This window comes from Abramis brama (assembly GCF_963993115.1).
Source record: "Abramis brama genome assembly, chromosome: 22".
Classification (NCBI taxonomy): domain Eukaryota; kingdom Metazoa; phylum Chordata; class Actinopteri; order Cypriniformes; family Leuciscidae; genus Abramis; species Abramis brama.
This window is the reverse complement of record NC_139984.1, coordinates 1091751-1111952: the sequence shown is the minus strand read 5'-3', so window position 1 is coordinate 1111952 and position 20202 is coordinate 1091751. Positions and strand designations below refer to the sequence as shown.

Sequence of the window (20202 nt, the reverse complement as noted above, 5' to 3'; positions counted from 1 at the left end):
CTGCCAAAGTCTAAGTAGCCTGTTTAACATCCAAAGACAGTCATCGTACTTCTCAAGAGTTAATAAACAGTACAGACTAGCTCGCCGTTTCATTAATAATCATATACTTACGTTGTCTTTTCCTTTTCTGTGTGGGCATCTTCAACAACTCCTATGCCTTTCCTTTTTAGGTGCTCCTGCATCGTGGTTGTGCTCCCGTGATAAGCAAGTGAAGTTTGACAGAGTGTACAGACCACTCTTTTGTTACCAGTTGGCCTGAAATACTCCCATACTTTGGAAGCTTTTGGTCTAGTGCTAATTCTTGGACTTGATTCAGAGGACCTGCCATCACCATTTTTTATATCAAAGCAGTGAAGGCGGGGGGAGGGGGAAGAAAGAGGAGAGCAGATTAACCAGCAGGGCGCGCACAGCACACAGACTGGTGTGTGGAGGTGAATTACAGTGAGCCGTTTGAGGCGGGAGACCAAAAATAAATAGGCGGTCAATAGTAAAACGACATGTCGACTAAAAAAATTGCCGTCGACTAATTTTCATGGTCGATTACGTCGACTAAAGCCCTATTCGGACGGGACTAGTTTAACATGGAGAGGTGGGGTAAAGTAATTACCAGAGCTTCTCAGTGATTTTAGCCCCGTCCGAATGTGCATCGTAATCATGACGGACAATGTCAGTAAAGTTTACGGCAACCTTTACCTTCAGTAAAAAGGTCCGGAAAAACTACCTCAGGTAATACTAATCCCGTGCGAATAGACCCGCTGTAAATATGTACGTAAATATTTCGTCATTTAGTGTTTAAAAGTAGTTTCCCGCTGTTTTTCAAGCATGGATACGCTTGAAAAAGCATTCAGTTGCGTTCTAGACGCTGGGAGAAGTCTCTGGCAAAACTCAAATGTTTTCCAAATACCATTCAGATCAGAAAGAAGATCGAATGCACTTGTTAGAGGCACGAAACATCTCTTAGCGTTAGGTAAGTGCCTATTGCCAACACAATCCAATCTGAAGTTAATTAATACATAGTTCGATCGGACATAACTGTTATATATATATAAATATAAGTTACATGTGTTTGTGCACGTGAAATCAGGAAGCAACGTAATACACACATGACGACATGAGGGTGACGGCGATGCGCAAATCAAGTCTCCATTGCCAAGCAACTTCTGCTAGTTTTACTGAGATCTCTTATCCCGTGCGAAATGGCCATTAATATTACAGACGTCCTGTGGTAAAATTACATTACTCCATCTACCCTTGTAAAGTTAATCCTGGCAGCACTAAACTGATATGGCTTTAAAACGCATGCAGATAATACACTTTCATGATGATGTAGAACTGCAATGTCAAATGAGCATGATCACAATAGAGATGATAATCAAAGCCAAACATGTTCTAGTTTGTGGCAGAGTATCTGAGGCACGAGCTGTAAAGGCTCAGGAGCAGCAGTCATTTGCATTTAAAGATACATCCTCGAAAACAGCATGTTTATGCTTCCACTCAAAAATGGGCATTTACAAAATGGTGAAATAAATGATCTGTGGGGTATTTTGAGCTGAAACTTCAGACACATTCTGGGGACACCTGAGACTTGTATTACATATCGTAAAAAGCACTTTGGTTTTCTAATTAAAATATCTGGACCCTTGAAATATAATACATTTACCTGAGAATCAAAATTGTGAAAGTTAAGATTTTAAAGATTACATTTTTCCGTATACCCCATCTGATTGCCGCCTAGCATGGATTAGAGCAGGGAGAGCAGCAATAACCCCCCTTAGGGTAAACAGAACAGAACCAACATGAATGTATTGCAGATATCATTAATTCAAGATTTTAAAGTACAACATAATTCGAGAATTTATTCTGATTGAAGGGGAATCAGAATGCCAAATCCTGACTGGGCGAGAGGTGGAGCTGGGGATGGAGGAGGGTAATTAGCTCTTGAGAAACGCGATAGCTGCTGATAATACTGAGGATCTTATATATGTATACAGTGATGGGCGTCATATGCCTATAGGTAGACGTGGATAAGCTGAGAGTTAGCTGATGCGAGCGTGACTAATGGGACCTGCCAGAACTGACGCTACGCTTAATTTCTGTCAGGACCACTATTGTTCAGGATTGGTGGTATGGTTCTCTTCTGGGCAAGAACTCCCTGCGCATCCATTTTTTTTTTAAGTCCACATGAAATCAAAATTGACCATATTTACTTTGTTTGCCTAAATTGATCGTTTTGTGGTGAACAATTCATCCATGCAAGTCAATCCACACAAAAAAATTTTTTGGCTTCGTAATCTTTAATCAAAATCTGAAAATGCCCCTCCCCTCTGCATTGGAGGACCTTCCCTGATGACGTAGGTTTGAGGAGAAACCCTGCTAGAAAGCGCTAGAGTAAAACCCTGCCCTCTGTTCAATATTCCTTTTCACTGGGAAATACGTCACAACACTGGAGAAAAGTCGTTTGCAACTTCCGGTTCACGCGGACTTTAAACCTGAAAAGCTTGAGCAACAGCATGCTACCAACAATACTGGAAAGCCTTAAGCAACAAGTATGTTGCCCTTACCTGGATGACCTAAACAAGTATGTTGTCAATACCTGCATAAGCCATAGCAACAAGCATGTTGTCAATACCCGAAATGCTTAGCAGTAAACATGCATATTGCAATGAATGACATGCCGCCTGAAATGAAAATTGAGAAATGAGAATGAAACTGTGAAAATTGAGATATCAAAATGAATCAGCTGCTTGCTTGTTATATATCCGCAGTCCAGTTCCAGTTTCTTTGGTCTCGTTTACACTGTCAGTGAAATGTGAACCAATTCCGATTTTTTACTCATATGTGACACAGATCGGATGTGTTCTATGACAGTGTAAACAGGAAAAAAATGCATGCATTCGGATATTTTGAAATCGGTTTCAGGCCTCGTTCATAAGTGGAAATAAATCAGATATAAACCAGATATGTGCCACTGCGACTGTCATGTAAACAGGCAGATCGGATTTTCTGAGGCATCAAGAGCTAGCATCAAGCATATTTCGCGTTCGTCCATCAGTGCAAGAACCCCCAGTGGGACAGGTGACCCACTGTCACCTGTCAATGACGTCATAACCTTGTTATACTTGGTTGTAGTTTACTTCTGTAGAAACCAAGAAAATATATATTTTTTTAAATTGACACACTACCCCGACCACAACTGAGGCTGATAGAATGGTTACATCCTGATGTTAGCGTCATATGTTGAGCACTATAGTCCAATCTTATGGGGGAAGCATCACCCCAAGCTGGAGCAAGCAAGGACACATTGCAACAAGCGTGTTGCTGTAGCCAATTTAACAACTGTATGGGATATATTGGGGGAAGCTTAATCTAATACAACAAGCATGTTGTATAAATCACAGAACTATTGCTAAAACTAGTGTGGTTTGGCAGGGGAAGCATACACCCTACAGCAATAGCTCTGACTAGCGGCAACAAAACTGATACAACTAGCATGTTTGTATAACCATAGGACTAGTATTAAAACTAGTGTAGTCCGGTCGGAGAAGCGGCTGTGGAGGTGAAGATGACGACTCCCATGATTCCACACTCCTTCACAGGAACATCAAGCTACGATGTTGTAATACCAGACCTCTGCGGTGAATGTACTGTGTATTTTGCACAAGTATGTTTCCGATATCTAGATAGCTTTAGCCACAAGCATATGGTAACTTTAACACAGCATGTTGCAATAATCGGATAGAATAAAAAACAAGCATTTTTCCAATGCAACCAGATAGCATAACAACGCTTGATTACTACAGCATGTTGCTGAGGACAGTATGCACAAAAATACTAGAAGCCGAAGTAACAAGCATATATTCGATAACATTGCACTAGCAACCACCATACGGTACTGACAGCAATGTTGCTGAATGACAGCATATTACTGATGCCTGATAAGCTTAGCACCGCATGTGACAATGACACCAGGTATAAGCCTAAAACACAGCCATGTTCCAAATAACGAATGTTCCAAATTGCTAAATAACCTTAAAAGTAAAACAACCATGTTTTCAATAGCCACTAGATAGCCTTAGAACAAGCAGTGTTTCAATAACGTAGGTTTTTTTTTTTTTTTTTTTTTTTTAAATATACACAGCTTAAATATACAACCATGTTGAATTTCAGCTGATAAAAATGCAAGAACCTTAAAAAACAATGCATTAAAATGCAAACACGGTATACAATACACTACAGCTTTAAAAACGCAGTGTTTCCAAGAACTAGATAGACCAAGCGTGTCTGATAACGCTGAAGTGACTCAACTGAACTGTGACTGTTTACTATGTTTTTTAAAGCTGTGCCACAACAGAATTATTCCGTTTGCATCATGAATTGTTAATTCATATCAAACAGCTGCTTGAATCTGTGCTGCATAGCGCTAAAAGCACAGCGTGTGCAACGCGATCAGTTGCCAATGACAACAGATAGTAACGCACATAGACAATATGATCGTATAAGCCTAACGAGAGCATTTTAATGAAAACGACTAAGTTAGATAGTCACAGTCATAGACAGTAAAATAAATAGACACAGCGACCCCATTGGATTCAACGGAGAAAAGTGAAGTCAATTAGAAGCGCTCACTTCCTGATGGCTGAGCGACTGCGCAGACTCAAACTGAGCTTGACGACGTAGATGTGACGTGAGCAACCCGTCTGTCTTCTAGTAGCTGTGCCAAGAGAAATCTGAATCATTCCCTTCCGAAACTTGCAGAGACGGAGAGTGTGAGTAGGAGCTGTCCATGAGCTAGGAGCAGGAGCAACTTTATGACTCTCTATGGGCTTCTCCCTTGACTTTATGCCTCTACGTCCCCCCGATTGCCCGCGAGCTTCTCCTCCTGTCCATACGGTAATCTCTCTACTGTGCGACAGAGAGTCGCGTGGTTATGACACAATCGTTAGCCTATTTTTACAAAAATGGCTTCTACGGGGCCATAGCGTAAGATACAAGGTAATGGAGGCTTTTATACAGTTTCTTTAGAAATAAATAATGGACAAATGGAGTCTTTAAACGCCTCAGATGTAAAGTTATTCGCTGTCAAAGTGACGCCAAAACGAATGGGAGTCAATGGAATGCTAACAGCAGGTGATGGCTTGTTAGCCAATGGATGCCCCCATAAAAGGTACGCTTTCCGGGTGCTGGATTACCCCCTTGGATAAGCCCAAGCCACACAGATAGCATTAGCAACAAGCATGTTGCCGATACCCTGATAGCTTTTAGCATTAAAAAGGAACTTGGCTTCGTGAAGACTTTCAGAGATGAATGGAGAGATAATGCAGCGATGCGAGCAGCAATGCAGACTGAGGTCACTTCCAAATCAGGCAGCTTATAATCAATGCGGCGAATCTCATGTTCAAGTTCACGAATTTGAATGAATCTGAGGTGAAATCCTTGTGAGGAACGGATTCCTCTTGCTAAATTCCCGATTGCACGATTCCTTGTGAGATGATGTGGTTTGCCTGCCAAATTTCGCCATTTAATGAGCTCCTGAGAAACGCGATAGCTGCTGATAATACTGAAGGAGCTTATATATGTATACAGTGATGGGCGTCATATTCCTATAGGTAGACGTGGATCAACTGAGAGTTAGCTGATGCGAGCTTGACTAACGTGACCTGCCAGAACTGACGCTACGCTTGATCACAATGCTTAAAATAAAGAGGAACTAGCCTATTTGCCAATGGGGTTATTTTTTTATTTTTATTTTTTAGATTTTCTGTATTTTATAGATATAGCAACCACATAAACAAGCAGCTGTGTAGCAAAGAAACCAGTCAGAACACACTCTAGCATTGTGGTGGTACTCACATCAAAAATATATATTTTTTAAGTACTTATTGATTTGTATGATTTTTAACATGATTACATATTTCAAGCATCTTCATCTGTGGGATTAACTAAATGTCTTACCTGCTAGACAACACTTCACCATGAGCAATCAATTAAACAACGCTTTAAATAGTGGATCACAACAAAACTAGAATGTTTTTTTAACTTGTAAATGTAGTCAGATAAGTATATAAATAGTTGCTGGTTAAATGTAAAACAGAGCATGCAGACAAGCTGCAAGCTGGTGCATGTGGCACTGTAGCCAATGGTGTGAGCTGCTGGATGGAAGCATGTGGTTCAGCAGCCAATTAAAGCAGCCCTTGGCTGGGATGAGAAGGGGAAGTGGCCAATGGGGCACGGGCAGTGTCGGTACATTCCCCAGCTCTTAAGAGGTTAATGAGCAAAGCTGCTCGGCTTCCTGCCAGCACGTCCAGCAGCTCAGAGACGTTCCCACAATGAGTGAAAGCTGTATCACGACAGGACTGAGTCTAATTATACACCCACAGAGAGAGGGAGAAATAGGAGGGGGTCACAAAGGGCGAGCTGAAGTGTGTGAGTCTGTGCGTGTGTGCGTGAAGCCGAAAGAAAGCAGAGCGAGCTTTAGAGAGAGAGAGAGAGAGAGAGAGAGAGAGAGCGCTCACAGCGGGCGAGACAGAAATATACAGAAGATACAGCAAAAGAGTGACTAGGTGAGGACAAGATAAGGAAAAAGACATAGTTTACAGCATCATGCTGGATATTCCCTTCTGCTGTGCTACTGCTCCTTTCCCATGATCACTCAGTGTATTTCTCACCATAAAAAGACACCCAAAGAGGTAGGACACTTTTGCATGTGTGTGCTCGTGTTGACAAGTGTGATAGAATAAGCGTTATTGAGTGCCTTCGAGACATACGGGAGTGTGTGAGGTATGTTGTGTGGGTGTTGTGTGGATATTCAAGCAATGACAAGACAATGTGTGACTCAAAGTGTGTTCTTCAAAGTCACCAGCTTTACGTGAAACGTGCAAAGACAGGGTTTGTAACTTACCACATTTAGAGGATAGCGTTGAAACTGTTGGAAAGAGGCAGATAAAGGAAGCTGATAGGGCCTCAGCTGCTGTCAAACAAGACATGACTGATCGTCTGTTGTGTTTTACACTTCTGAACTGTCAAAGTGAAACATGCAGTTGTTATATTATGAAGCAATATCTAGCGATTTCTGACCTTTTAAATGCCTGTTATAACTTCATGTAGTAGGGCTGATTCAGACATATTTTTGATTTAAAGTCCAGAACCAACCTTTGTCAGGTATTAAAAAAAGAAACTGACAAAACATTTTTTTTTTTTTTTTACAGTAACAGCTGTTTGTAGTCATGTTTTAATTTTTTTATTACACTTGTAAGACTTTTATTGGAGATTATTTAATTGCATGGTATAACATGAATAAACATTTTTGATAGTGAATGTTTGATAGTGAAAGCCATGTGTATAGTATATATCATCAGATCTTCAAATCAGATTTTTTAAATAAAATATTCTATATATTTATATTGAGATTGTATAGTTTTGAGATATAGTAATATGAAATGCAAACCCATATTCATGATAATATATTTATGGTTTAAGATCTTCTCTGTCACTGTCAGTGATTCTCAGATGGCTGCTGCCTCTTTAAGATGTCTATTTTTACAGTAGCATTCACACACGTGTGTGTGCGTGTGTGTGTGTGTGTGTGTGTGTGTGTGTGTGTGACTGTGAGGTGGAGGCAGAGAGCAGGAGTGAGTCTGTGGGTGTGTGAATAGAGTAATTTTGCTGGTTTGTGCTTCTCCATGACAGACTTAGGCTGAGAAATGTCGGCTGGTTAGTTAATCGCTCATTCTGCTTGTTAGTTCAGTCTCTTGACTAATGTCTCACTCACAAAAGAATGCACAATGTTATTTTAATAAGTGTTTTGTCTTGTTTTCCTGTAAAAATATATAGAAACATCCTTAAAATTAGACTGTATAAAATTTGTTGATAGAGAATCTTGAATTAAATTAAAATTCAATTAAAATTAAGTTTAATTTAGTTTTGATAACTCAGTAGACTTTAAGCACAAATTTAATTCAGTTAGTAAGCTGATGAATGCAGGAATCGTATGCAATTAATCCCATATTTTTATTTTATACTGTACGTAGCTTGTTTTGAGATAATAGTCTTATCATCAGATGGACAAATGCTCTTATACAAACAAGTGTGATTGTTTTAGAATAGTGACTCATTTATCACTGATGTGAATCCTCCATATTGTTTTATTTATTTTTACTCATCCGTTCACCCGTTCATTTATTCATTCATTACCCACACATGCATTACAAGTCTACCTAATATTCACAGATTATATTAAACATGTTTTATGTATGAACAAAATGTGACGAGATTTCTCGTCGAGTGAAAAGCTGTCTCGCGATATAGCCATGACGAAGCGTGAAGGTGAAATCAGCAAATGCCACCGCTACATTCACATTACATTGGGCACCGCCTCCACTGTCATTTTGCTGTGTTTATAAATATAAAAACCATTGTAAACTATTGTAAACGTCTGCTCTGCTCATCCAGCACGAGTTGCAGTCGCTCACAGACCCAGTGCAGCAGGAATCACAGTTCACCGATTCGTTGCACAACAGCATCTGATAAACGTCTTGTTCACACAGAACGCGTTTTTCCCATTCAGTTGGCTACTTTCCTATTGTTCGCGCTAGAAGGGTGTGTATAATGTTGCACTCGTGTCTTGCATCTTTTGCAGCGTCTCTCGCATGACAGCATTCTAAAAAACGCGACGCTCAAGTTAAAATCAGTTCAACTTTTAAAAGACGCGTCTCGAGACCATGCGTTTTCTCCATTCCACTGCCGGCGTCTCGCATTAAACTACACAGCAAAAACACGTCCTGTGTGAACGGCCCCTTATCTTGTAAAGCGATCTCAGCACCGCCACTATGCAGTACACCCAATCACGAATTTGAAAGTGAAAGTAAAACCATACCTGTGAACATTGGGATTGGTGAAAATAAGGGAAATTTTCACGTTTCCCCCCCCAAACTACTTCAGCGGAAATCTGCCCTGCAGCCGATTCTAAAGATTGTATTGGTCATGTGAATCACAGTACTGATTGCCTACACCAAACACTGATCCCTAAACCTACCCGTCATTGTAACCTTAACCTTAACCAATGAAATTAGCTGCAGGGCTAAGTTGCAGTTTCCACTTAACTGGTTTGCGCCCAGTGGGATTATTATTATTTTTTTATAGCAAGGTAAAATACGGGAGAATCCCGGGAAAAACGGGAGGGTTGACAGGTATGAGTAAAACACGAGCTCCTGACGTGCGCAAATTAGGCTGCATACAATCCCTGTATCAAACCTGTCTCTGGACTGTGTAGTTGTTGCTCTGCTCTCTGTTTGCACTTACTGAGAGAGTACTTTTAATCATGGTTGCACTTATTGTTTGCACTTAGTAAGACTAAGAAAAAACTGTTACTTATTTTTGTTATTTATACTGTTTTTATTTCTGTTCAATTTGTGGAAAATAGTTCCATTAGGAGGTCCCACACAGCCTCAATCGCTCATAATTCATGAACAGTAATAGAGTATAAATATTATTGAACGGGGACGTCGACTGTAGACGAGACCCAGAGAAACTAACGTCGACTGTAGACGAGACCCAGGTAGACTTAGGTCAGGTGCGAAATAGAGAAACATCTACCACAGGTCTGAAGAGACTCATGTGAAATCATACTTGAGAGAAGCCAGTCAGTTGAGTTTGTGGCAAAACCTTTTACAGTGCTTTTATATTGTTATCTTTCAATGCGTTTGATAATTCATACTTATAAAGAAGAACTGAAATGACATTAATTAGAAGATTATTAGTTAAAACATTTCAAAATGCACCTGCAGACTGTTTTTCCAGTCATGAATTTTGTCATTGAGGATTTCTATAAACTATTTTGCAAAAATCTTGTCGTCTCGTTCTCGTGAACCCAATCTCGTGTCTCGTCTTGTGAGATAAGTGTCTCGTCACACCTCTAAAAACAACAACTAAAAGTTTTATATGAATGAAACTGTAAATAAAGTACCATATGTTGAACTACCATGTCATCAGGAGAGAATTCAAAATCACAGTAGACAAGGAAAACATTTAATCTAAAAAACAAATGAATGAATTCAGTTCATTCCAATCCAGTGGGTGCATGCAGGCAAAGGCACAAGTCTGTCTGTCTGTAATCATGTGTTCCACATGTAGCAATGCACATTATGTGTTCATCATGTTAAGAGTGTGACAGCAGCAAGGCCACAATGGCATCATGTTCCACTCTAATGTACTCATTTTGGCTAATCAAGACAGGATGTTGTGTGTGTGTGTGTGTGTGTGTGTGTGTGTGTGTGTTTAAGGCACGTGCTAGCCTCAATGATGAAGATCTGCAGAGATCAGGATTTCTGTAAGAGCATCACTGATCTTATACAGCACTGCCCAGTAATCCTGTTTGACCTGAACTTCCAGAGGTTTACACACTAAAACTCTATTCAATAATCTCACCTATATTTTACAATTTCAGTAAAAAAAAAAAGAAGAGGAAAATCCTCCACGTCACAATTAATTATACCCAATTGTTGAAAAAGTGCATCATCCATTCATCATTTAAGTACTCCATACGGCTCCAGGGGGTTAATAAAGACTTCTGAAGCAAAGCAATGAGTTTAAGAAAAATATCCATATCTAAAACTTTACAAACTAAAATAACTAGCTTCCGGCAGACGGCCTACGCAAGTCGACTTACGCCAAAAAAAGAGTAACCCTTGACCCAATGTTGGAGTAACGTAACTTTGCCGTCTCTCGCGGTTCAAGCAAATAGGGCTGTGCAACAAACTCAAGCTCCTCTTCTCTTACATCGAAATCCTTCGACATTTCTCTTAAAAAATTCTTGTTTTAAACTTCTAATTCGTGACCGGTGTTTTGTTTTGCTCAATGCGTCGGGGTCAAGGGTTACTCTGTCAGGCCTTTATTAACCCCCCGCAGAGCCGTGAGGATATCTTTTATGATGGATGGATGCACTTTCTTGGGCTTCAAAATCTCATCCTCCATTCATTCCCATTATAAAGCTTGGAAGAGCCAGGACTTTTTTTTTTATAATTTTCATTTTTGAGTGAACTATCCCTTTAAGTTTTTCATTTGCTGTCTTTCTCGTCTTTAACCAGTCGGGTTAGGGTTAGGGTTAGGGTTAGGGTTAACCCTAACCAGATACGTGTTACACATCTTTGGACATTCATAGCCGTCTTACTATCATCAGCTAATCAGATGCTGTATTACTCGTCTTCAGCTAGTTAGATGCTGTTTTACTGGTGTTCAGCCAGTCAGATGCTTGTTGCTTATCTTCACCTGCTCACCAACTATCTCGCCAGATGATGTTTTAATCAGCCAATTAGAAGCTATATTACCCGTCTTCTGCCCATCTATTTGCACATAATAAATTAAAGTTTAACATTAGAAATGAATATTTTTTTTAAATAATAAGGTCCCACACACTACTGTTACCCTGCTGCTTATTTGTTTGTTCATCTTAGTATTACAATCTCTGCTATGTGGTGATGTTGTGCTGAAAGTGTGAGTTTAAAAGCTTGGCCTTCCTCCATGTGTATGATTCCACTCGTGTGTAATCAATTCTCAACATACAGTATAAGCAACTGAAATTATCATAGCCTTCTTTTAAAAGCATCAGGAATGATGCGTGTGTGTAACCACCTCCAATTGCTGTGTTCGAAATGTCTCCCCATCTCTTATATAGTGCACTATGCAGGGTGTCGGCCATTTTGTAGTGGTGTCCAAATTGGTGTCTGAGTGAACAGCTTAGTTCCCCACATTCGTCACATCGTTTATACCCATAATACACTCGGATTATGATTGCATATGGGATGTAAACTCACTGAAGTACGATTTCCCAAAATCCAATGCTGAGAGGACTGGCGAGTTGGAAGAGAAAGCGTAGTTTAAACGAGATGATGTTTCTTATTCTTACTTTTAACATTTACTGTATCTCATGCTGGCTCCAGTTTATCTTTTTTTTTCATGAATCATTACTTGATTTTACTTAAACTTATTAATATAGAGAGAGACAATATTAAATAGATTAATTTCTAATTTAAATTAAATTATACGGATAAGGTTATAATGATTAATTTTTTTAAGGCATTATTAAACTCAGATTAATAATAATAATAATAATAATACATTTTATTTATTTGGCGCCTTTCTGGACACTCAAGGTCGCCTTACAAGAAGGTGCATTAAAACAAACTAAAAAGTAACTAGGGTAAAAACTAGTATAAAAACAGGTTAAAATACATCAGTTAAAAGCAGTACAGGAGGATAATGTAGTAGTGGTCAGAGTAAGTAGGCTTGTCTAAACAGATGAGTTTTGAGTGTGGATTTGAAGTGTGGCAGTGAGTCAGAGTTACGGAGGTCAGGGGGGAGAGTGTTCCAGAGCTGGGGAGCAGAGCGGCTGAAGGCCCTACTCCCCATGGTGACGAGGCGGGCTGGCGGGACAATGAGATGGAGAGAGGAGGAGGAGCGGAGAGAGCGGGCAGGTGTGGCAATATGAATGAGGTCAGTCAGGTATGGAGGGGCGAGGTTATGGATGGCTTTGAAAGTGAGGAGCAGGATTTTGTAGTGGATACGGTATGTGATGGGTAGCCAGTGTAGCTGTTGGAGGACTGGGGTGATGTGCTTGATGGAGGGTGTATGAGTGATGATGCGTGCAGCAGAATTCTGAACAAGTTGGAGTTTATGGAGGGTTTTTTGAGGGAGACCAAACAGGAGAGAGTTACAGTAATCGATTCGGGAAGTGACAAGGCTATGGACAAGAACGGCAGTGGAAAGAGGAGTGAGAGAAGGGCGTAGGCGGTGAATGTTCCTAAGGTGAAAGTAGGCTGAGCGGGTGATGTTACTGATGTGTGCAGTGAAGCTGAGGGTGCTGTCCAGGATGACACCCAGACTCTTTACCTGAGGGGAGGGGGAAATGGAGGAGCCGTCAATGAAAATTGAGAGATTGTTTATTTTACTTAAGGTGGATTTTGTGCCAGTGAGTAGAAGTTCAGTTTTATTGCTGTTAAGTTTGAGGAAGTTTGAGGTGAACCAGGACTTTATTTCATGAAGGCAGTTGGTTAGGGAGGAGGGTGGGAGTGTGCTGTTGGGTTTACTGGAGATGTAGAGCTGGGTGTCATCCGCATAGCAATGAAAATTAATGTTGTGTTTCCTGAAGATGTGACCAAGGGGGAGAAGATAGATCAGAAAAAGCAAGGGGCCAAGGACAGAACCCTGAGGAACACCAGAAGTGAGAGGGAAGGGATGAGAGGTGAAGGACTTTAGCTGAATAAACTGGGAGCGGTCGGAAAGGTAGGAGCGGAACCAGGTGAGGGGAATGCCAGTGATGCCGATGGAGGAGAGTCTGTCCAGAAGGATGGAATGTGAAATGGTGTCAAAGGCTGCACTGAGATCAAGCAGAAGGAGGATGGATAGTGAACCGGAGTCAGCAGAAAGGAGGAGGTCATTGGTGATTTTGATAAGAGCCGTTTCAGTACTATGGAGGGAGCGAAAGCCAGATTGAAATTGTTCATAAAGGTTATTGGAGGAAAGGTGGGTTTGGAGTTGAGCAGCGACAGTTTTTTCAAGAAGTTTGGAGATGAATGGAAGGTTTGAGATGGGGCGGAAGTTATTGAGGTCAGTGGGATCGGAACCGGGTTTCTTGAGTATGGGAGTGACAGCAGCAGTTTTCAGAGAGGGGGGTACAGTACCAGAGGTGAGGGAGGCATGAATAATATTAGTGATGAGGGGGGAAAGAGCAGGAGTGGAAGCTTTAACAAGAGAAGTGGGGAGAGGGTCTAGTTGACAGGAGGAGGTATTTGATTTCTGGATAAGAGTGGAAATTTGATTAACAGAGGGAGGGGTAAATGTTGAAAATGGATGGGTTGGAGTGAATGAGGGTGGAATGGATGGGCTTAAGACTGACGGAGTAAGTTCCTGGTGAATGTGTTGGATTTTTGTGGTGAAAAAATATGACAGTTTATTGCAAAAGTCAGAAGAATAGAGATGGGATGGAAGTGAATCAGGGGGTTTTGTGATGTTCGAGATGAGGGAGAAAAGAGCCTTGGAATTGCCTTCATTGGAGCTGATTAACCGGGAGTAGTAGGTGGATTTGGCTTTGGAGATGGAGTCTTTGTATTGGAGGATGTGAGTTGTGTACATGTCTTTGTGTATGGTGAGTCCAGTTTTCCTATGGAGTCTTTCCAGCCGGCGGCCTATTGCTTTTTGTTTTCTGAGTGTGGGAGTAAACCAGGGTGCTGTGTTAGTGAAGGTGACAGATCGAGTTTTGAGTGGAGCCAGAGTGTTGAGAGTGTTTTGGAGGTGTGTGTTGTAATGTGTGAGAAACTCATCTGTTGTAGAAAGGCTATCTGCACTGGGAAGGTTATTGATATGAGTTATGAGATTGTTCAGGTTGATGTCCTTGATTTTACGGAAATGAATAGTACGTGGTAGGTTGGATTTACTGAAAGACAGATTGACATTAAATGAAAGAAGCAGATGATCAGTATAAGGGAGGTAGTCAGTTTTGCAGTCCGTAGGTGTTATTCCTGAGCAACAGATTAAGTCCAGAATATGTCCTTTATTGTGTGTGGGAAAGTTGACAAACTGTTGAAATCCAAGGCTATCTATACAAGAGGTAAAATCTTTTGTGAAAGTGTTGTTGAGGTTGTCCATGTGGATATTGAAATCTCCCAGTAGTATGACATTAGATGAAAGTGTGGTCAGATGAGACAGAAATGCAGAAAAGTCAGAGATGAAATCCTTGTTTGGTTTTGGTGGTCTATAGAGAGTCGCAATAACAGTGGGAGTAGGTCCAGAGAGCTGACAGACAGTGGCCTCAAAGGAGAGGCAGGCAGGCACATTCACGGGAACAACTTTCCAGTTCTCACGGTATATTACCGCGAGACCGCCCCCTCTCCCAGACACAGAGGTGCAGATTGGTAAACAAACCCCGGTGGAGTGGTTTCATTTAGGGGAGCGAAGTCGTTTGGCTGCTGCCAGGTCTCAGTCAGACAAAAGATGTCAAACTTACGGTCCGTCAGGAGATCCTGGACGAGGTGGCCCTTGCCCGTGAGAGAGCGGATGTTTAAAAGGCCGATGTTGACCGCAATGCTGCAGAGACTGACAGCCGCGTTAGCATTAGCCGAGCTCGGGACACGGGCTAACAGCGAATGATCAGCACGGCGTCCTGTGTTCTTCCGAGGCCGGCGAGTGGTAGACCAGAACGACTTGATGGAGGTGGAGTTGTCGTATTGGAAATGTTGTGATCCCCGGTGAGTGCCTCTCTGCTTCTGATGTTCCTCCCAGAAACTCTCTGTGGTCTCGTCAGACATGGTCTCGTCCGCCCGGTATGTTTTTGTGCGTCGTCTGGTTTTACTGGTTTACAAGCTACAGTTGCGTCTCTAGTGTTGAACAATGAGCTGTTCTTTCTTGTTTGTAGGTTGAGGACTGATCAACAGTAAACACTCACACTGACCTGATATAAATGTGGCATGATTAATGTGTAAAGTGTTTCCTTTAATTCAGTGCAATGGCATTATTATTCATTCACAAGACTGCATTTTTTTGAGGATACAAGCATATTCGTATCTCAATTATTCTAATGTATTCATATAATCATAACAGTTGTCTGAGGGCGCTGTGCCCTTTATCATATATTACCTGAGTACAATACACTGCTTGGACAGGAGAGTTAAACATGAAATACATGCAATGTAGATGTTACCATTCAGTTCAGCTTAGTTTTTAGACTTTTTAGTTTGTTCTCATTTGTCATACGTCGTCTTTGTTCAGATTCCCACCATTTGTTTGTCTCCTTGACTCCTGTCATTATTAGTTTGTTTGTTTCATCTGTGTTTGATTAATTATCTTGTTCGAGTTTGCTATTTATAAAACACCTTCTCCTGCACTCATTGTCCGGTCACCGCTATACCTATGCGTGTGTATTCTACTACCAGTATGGATCGCTGACAGTTTGTATTATAAGTAAACTGTGTTGGAACCTTTATCTTCTGTGTCTTCGTCTGCCTGCACGCACTAGTAAAAGATGACCGGAGCACAACAATTTATTGCAGTGGCTCAGGAGAGCCGCGATTTTCTATCCTTCACTGCTGTGTTTTTCGTCTTGCTGTCACCAGCCCACTTGACGACGAGACCCTGAAGGCCTTGTTCTGGATCGGGGCGAACTTTCACCACCGCATAGACCTCCCAGACACCATAGGGTCTGGGAGGTCGTCGTTAGGTGTCTGGAGAGTGTCCGGCCCCGAATCAGAGCATAGCCAAACCCAGAGCCAGATTTACCACCTTAGACCACAGAGAATTTGTGAGAGCCCACCACAGACGTCGAGGGACCACCCGCCGCGATGAGTGAGCCAGAGCCAGAGGACAGCGCTCCCCATCGCCCCGGAAGTGAAGCCCCAGAGCGAATCTGACCAGGGGTGTGAGCCCGCGACACCAGCGGCCGAGGGATGAACTTCAGAGAGATCAACTCCCACCCTAGCCCACCCAGCATCTAATTCTTCATCGCTGTTTAACCCTCTGGGGTCTAAGGTGTTTTTGGGGTCCTTGAAGATGTTCTGACATGCCCTGACATTTGTGCTTTTTTCAGTTGCTTATAAACATATTAATGGCAAAGGTGTAATTACACTCTATTCAGCACAAACAGGGCAATCATAATATGTGAGCAACATGTGTGTACATGTTTGTATTTTTGAGAGAATAATGTTTATGCATGGTTATTCAAAAAAATAAAAATAAAAGTTTCTGAAATAAAGCCACAAAACACATACTAAATATGTGTCCACAAGGCTTCTGAATAATGGATGTTGTAGCCTAGAGTTTTCAAAATGTTCTGAAAATCATCCTGCCTAATCATTCACATAAAACAATACATTGATTTAAACTTTGTTAGACACTTTTTGTTTGGAGAGGCAATATGCGTGGGGGCGTGAATGATCATGAATAATGCTGTGATTCACACCTGAGAAGACAATGACCCGCATAATGAGCTGCATAATGAGCCTTTCATTCAGGTGTGTCACTGAGAGGGAACTACTAGAAAGAATGTGAGGACAAAAGAAATAATATATATATATTGCTTTTAATTTATTTAGAAAATAGTTAACAATATAATCCAAATCCAAATTAAATCAAAAGCACATTTTTAGTACATTGTCATACCTGGAAACAAATCCTGTTCAAATAGGCTATATGGGCAATTCTACAGAATTGGTTCAAAGTTAGATTTGGAAACATCTTTTTTTGTCTTTTTCCACAAATTTTGTATGCATGCAAATTGTATAATATCCAAGGTAAACATTTCTAGTAATTGTGCAGTTAATTCTGTCATACTGTATTTTCAGAAAGTTTTGGAATAAATCCTCTCCCCAAATGTGCCACTAATAAAAAACAATAATAAATAATTCAATGAGAAGCTATTTTTGCTATTTTATTAAAAAGTTTTCATGTCAATCAACAACAATTCCAACAATATTTCAAGTGTAATCTTTCTTTTTGAAAAGTATACATTTTATCATACGCATTTCAAAGTTAAGGATTCATTAGTTTGAATATAGCCTACATTTGAACAAACACTATAATAACATCTTAGTTGATTACTTTATTTTTGACAAAACATACTATATATGAAACATATGAGCAGAAATTCACAAAAGCTTGAGCACAAAAGCTTATTTGATGTGGCAGTAGTCTATTTTACAGTAAAAACTTTAGAATCTATCCAAAACTAGTCAACGAAATGTTGTCTTTTATATTTCGTCTGTAACATATCGTTTTTATGATATATTAGGGCATATAAATGTTAATTTGCAGTTTAATACGTTGCTTATACAAAGACATTTTATTTCAACATATTTCAGCCGATTTTTACTCATCTCAGTATAGCAATATAGTTTGGTAAAAGCTAAACTAGTAGATGTGTTCATGTAAAAATAACATGTTTACTAATGTAAGTGTGAGTGTGAATGAACGGGACAGATGCGCGCTGTTGTTTAGCCTACTACGATTCATATAAAAACAGTCTTTTTGTGGTTTACAGACACTATTCCACATCGCGATTAGAACAAAGCACTTAAGAATAAAGAACTTACTCTCTAGCACTATCCTCCGCTGGATCCATTGCTCCTCGAAGTGAAACTAAACCGCACTTCTGAGGTAAATTTTCCAGGATTATTATTGATAGTATTATTCCTCACAGCGTCGCAAGACGACGTAAAGTACATGTATCGGACTAAACTTGATGAGTTTTATCGAGCTGATGTGGGCGTTGACAGGTTTGCATGGATCGCCTCAGATCATTTGCGTTTGCCCGCGCTCTCAGTAGGCGTGTTCACATTAGCAGATAACGAGCTGTAATGAGCTGGAATGAGAATGACTGACATCTCTCTCTTTTCATACAGATTACATAAATAGAGAATATTTGTTTTCGTTTTGAATTAAATAATTTAAAAGTACACACTTTAATGATTATAAAGATATATAGCCCATGCCTGGGTGAATAGTATTCGCTGAGTTTTGTTTAAGTTTATAGACGTGCTCCAGAAAAAAAGTTCACAGAGACGGAGAGGCAGAACGCACACCCTGTTTATTTTCTTTATTTTACAAAAGCACAATGTTTTGTTTCGATTGTAAGTGGACACATAGATTAGCAAAAGTCAAGGCGCGAAATTTGAAATTGCAGTGACAGATTTGAGAAGTTGCAAGTGCCGAATTGAGGTTGCACTGTGAATATGAAGATTAAATGCAAATATATATTACAAGTTTATGTCTGTCATTGTATTTCTGTGAATGGCATTTTACACATTTGTTACTACTTATCTGCAGCTTCAAATTCAGAATACAGGTTTGTGACTACTGAAATTTGTCTGCGAGTGCAAATTTCAACATTCAACTTCAGATTTTTATTTTACAGGTTTTTACATTGGCGCTGTGAGTGTAAATGTTTGCGTAAAAGTACGAATATTTATTGTACAAGTTCTCAAATTCACATCTACGTGCTCTCGAGTTTTGCTACTCTTTTACCTTCATAGACCTCCAACAAAGCACAATATTTAGCAAAATATGCAAAAAAACCTGTTAAAGGTGGAAACACAACAAGCAAAAACACACCGTCGAGTACAACCAAACTTTCTCCGAAACGCAATTTCACAAAAAGCTTGAGTGTTCAGCGGTGTTGCCGCGTCTTCTCTCTCTCGTCTCTCAAAATGTGTTGCACAAGGCAAGCGTCAAGCTCTGCAGGCGATACCACACTCTCACTGAATTGTCACTTGCACAATCGGGCCATCAGTGCATCGTAACTGCCCAGTAAACAATTACTGTCTTTCAACATTGATATATGGTTGAAAATAAGTCAGAACTACAAGACTGTGGTGTTATTTTTAAGTAATTTAAAAAAACTTTTTTCTTTATTTGTATCTTTATTATTTTGTATACATTTTTGCTAATTTTTTTCAATTTAATTCAAAGATTGAAATCAAGCTTCCTTGTGTTGTGTAAAATCTTAACAACAAAATTTCCCCATTGTAAAAACACAAACAGTGAGCAAACATTTAAGTGAGAAATGTAATAAAAATGTGATATAATTTTGAGGCTATGTCGCCCACCCCCAAATCAAACTAATTTGATGGAATGAATACGTGAAGCCACAAGGCTGGCAAAGAGGTATGTATGATTACAATATGAAGTAATTATAATAATTATGAATATTCATTACTAAAATAAGGTACATGTAAGAAAAATGTACATTTAATGAAGCTGTTTCTGCGACATCTACAGATCTCGGATAGAATACGCCAGCGTCCAAATTCACTTCATTCACTTATTTCCCATACAGTGGACTCAAATGTAATTTGCTGTTTAGGGAATAGTGAATAAGTGAATGAGTGAGTGATTTCGGAGACAGTATATGTTTGCATGAACAGTTACTCAGAGCTCCACTTTCAGTGAATAAATAATAATAAAAAAATTCCATAAAGGCTTTTGTGTCTTAAAATGTCAGTCTTAAACATCAAACCTTAATCAGCAGCAGTCCAGGATGAAATTAGGCAACTCGTGAAAGTGGCTTAGATGCGGCAGCCCTATTTATACCATCAGGACTCAGCCAGTGCTTTGAAGAGAGCTTTACACCCAGAACTCAACTAATCCTGCTTTGGCCTCGACCATCAGAGGATTAGCAATGCTATCTCTCTCTCTATCTCTTTTCCCCTCAATGGATCATTGATT

General features: G+C 40.1%; 2 protein-coding genes across 3 annotated transcripts in view; one reads left to right on the top strand and one right to left on the bottom strand.

Moving 5' to 3' along the window:
* The window catches only part of LOC311073329 (uncharacterized protein), a 33519-nt gene extending 26387 nt beyond the window's left edge, over nucleotides 1-7132 (bottom strand). The window contains exon 1 of the mRNA XM_084098978.1: nucleotides 6899-7132. The gene's annotated coding sequence lies outside the window, so the exon portion shown is untranslated. The remainder of the gene's footprint in view (nucleotides 1-6898) is intronic.
* LOC311073327 (uncharacterized protein) overlaps nucleotides 6324-20202 on the top strand; it is a 54689-nt gene continuing 40810 nt past the window's right edge. Inside the window, exon 1 of one of the 2 annotated variants that reach the window (XM_084098970.1) lies at nucleotides 6324-6686. The gene's annotated coding sequence lies outside the window, so the exon portion shown is untranslated. The remainder of the gene's footprint in view (nucleotides 6687-20202) is intronic. The other variant, XM_084098973.1, reaches the window with a different exon arrangement.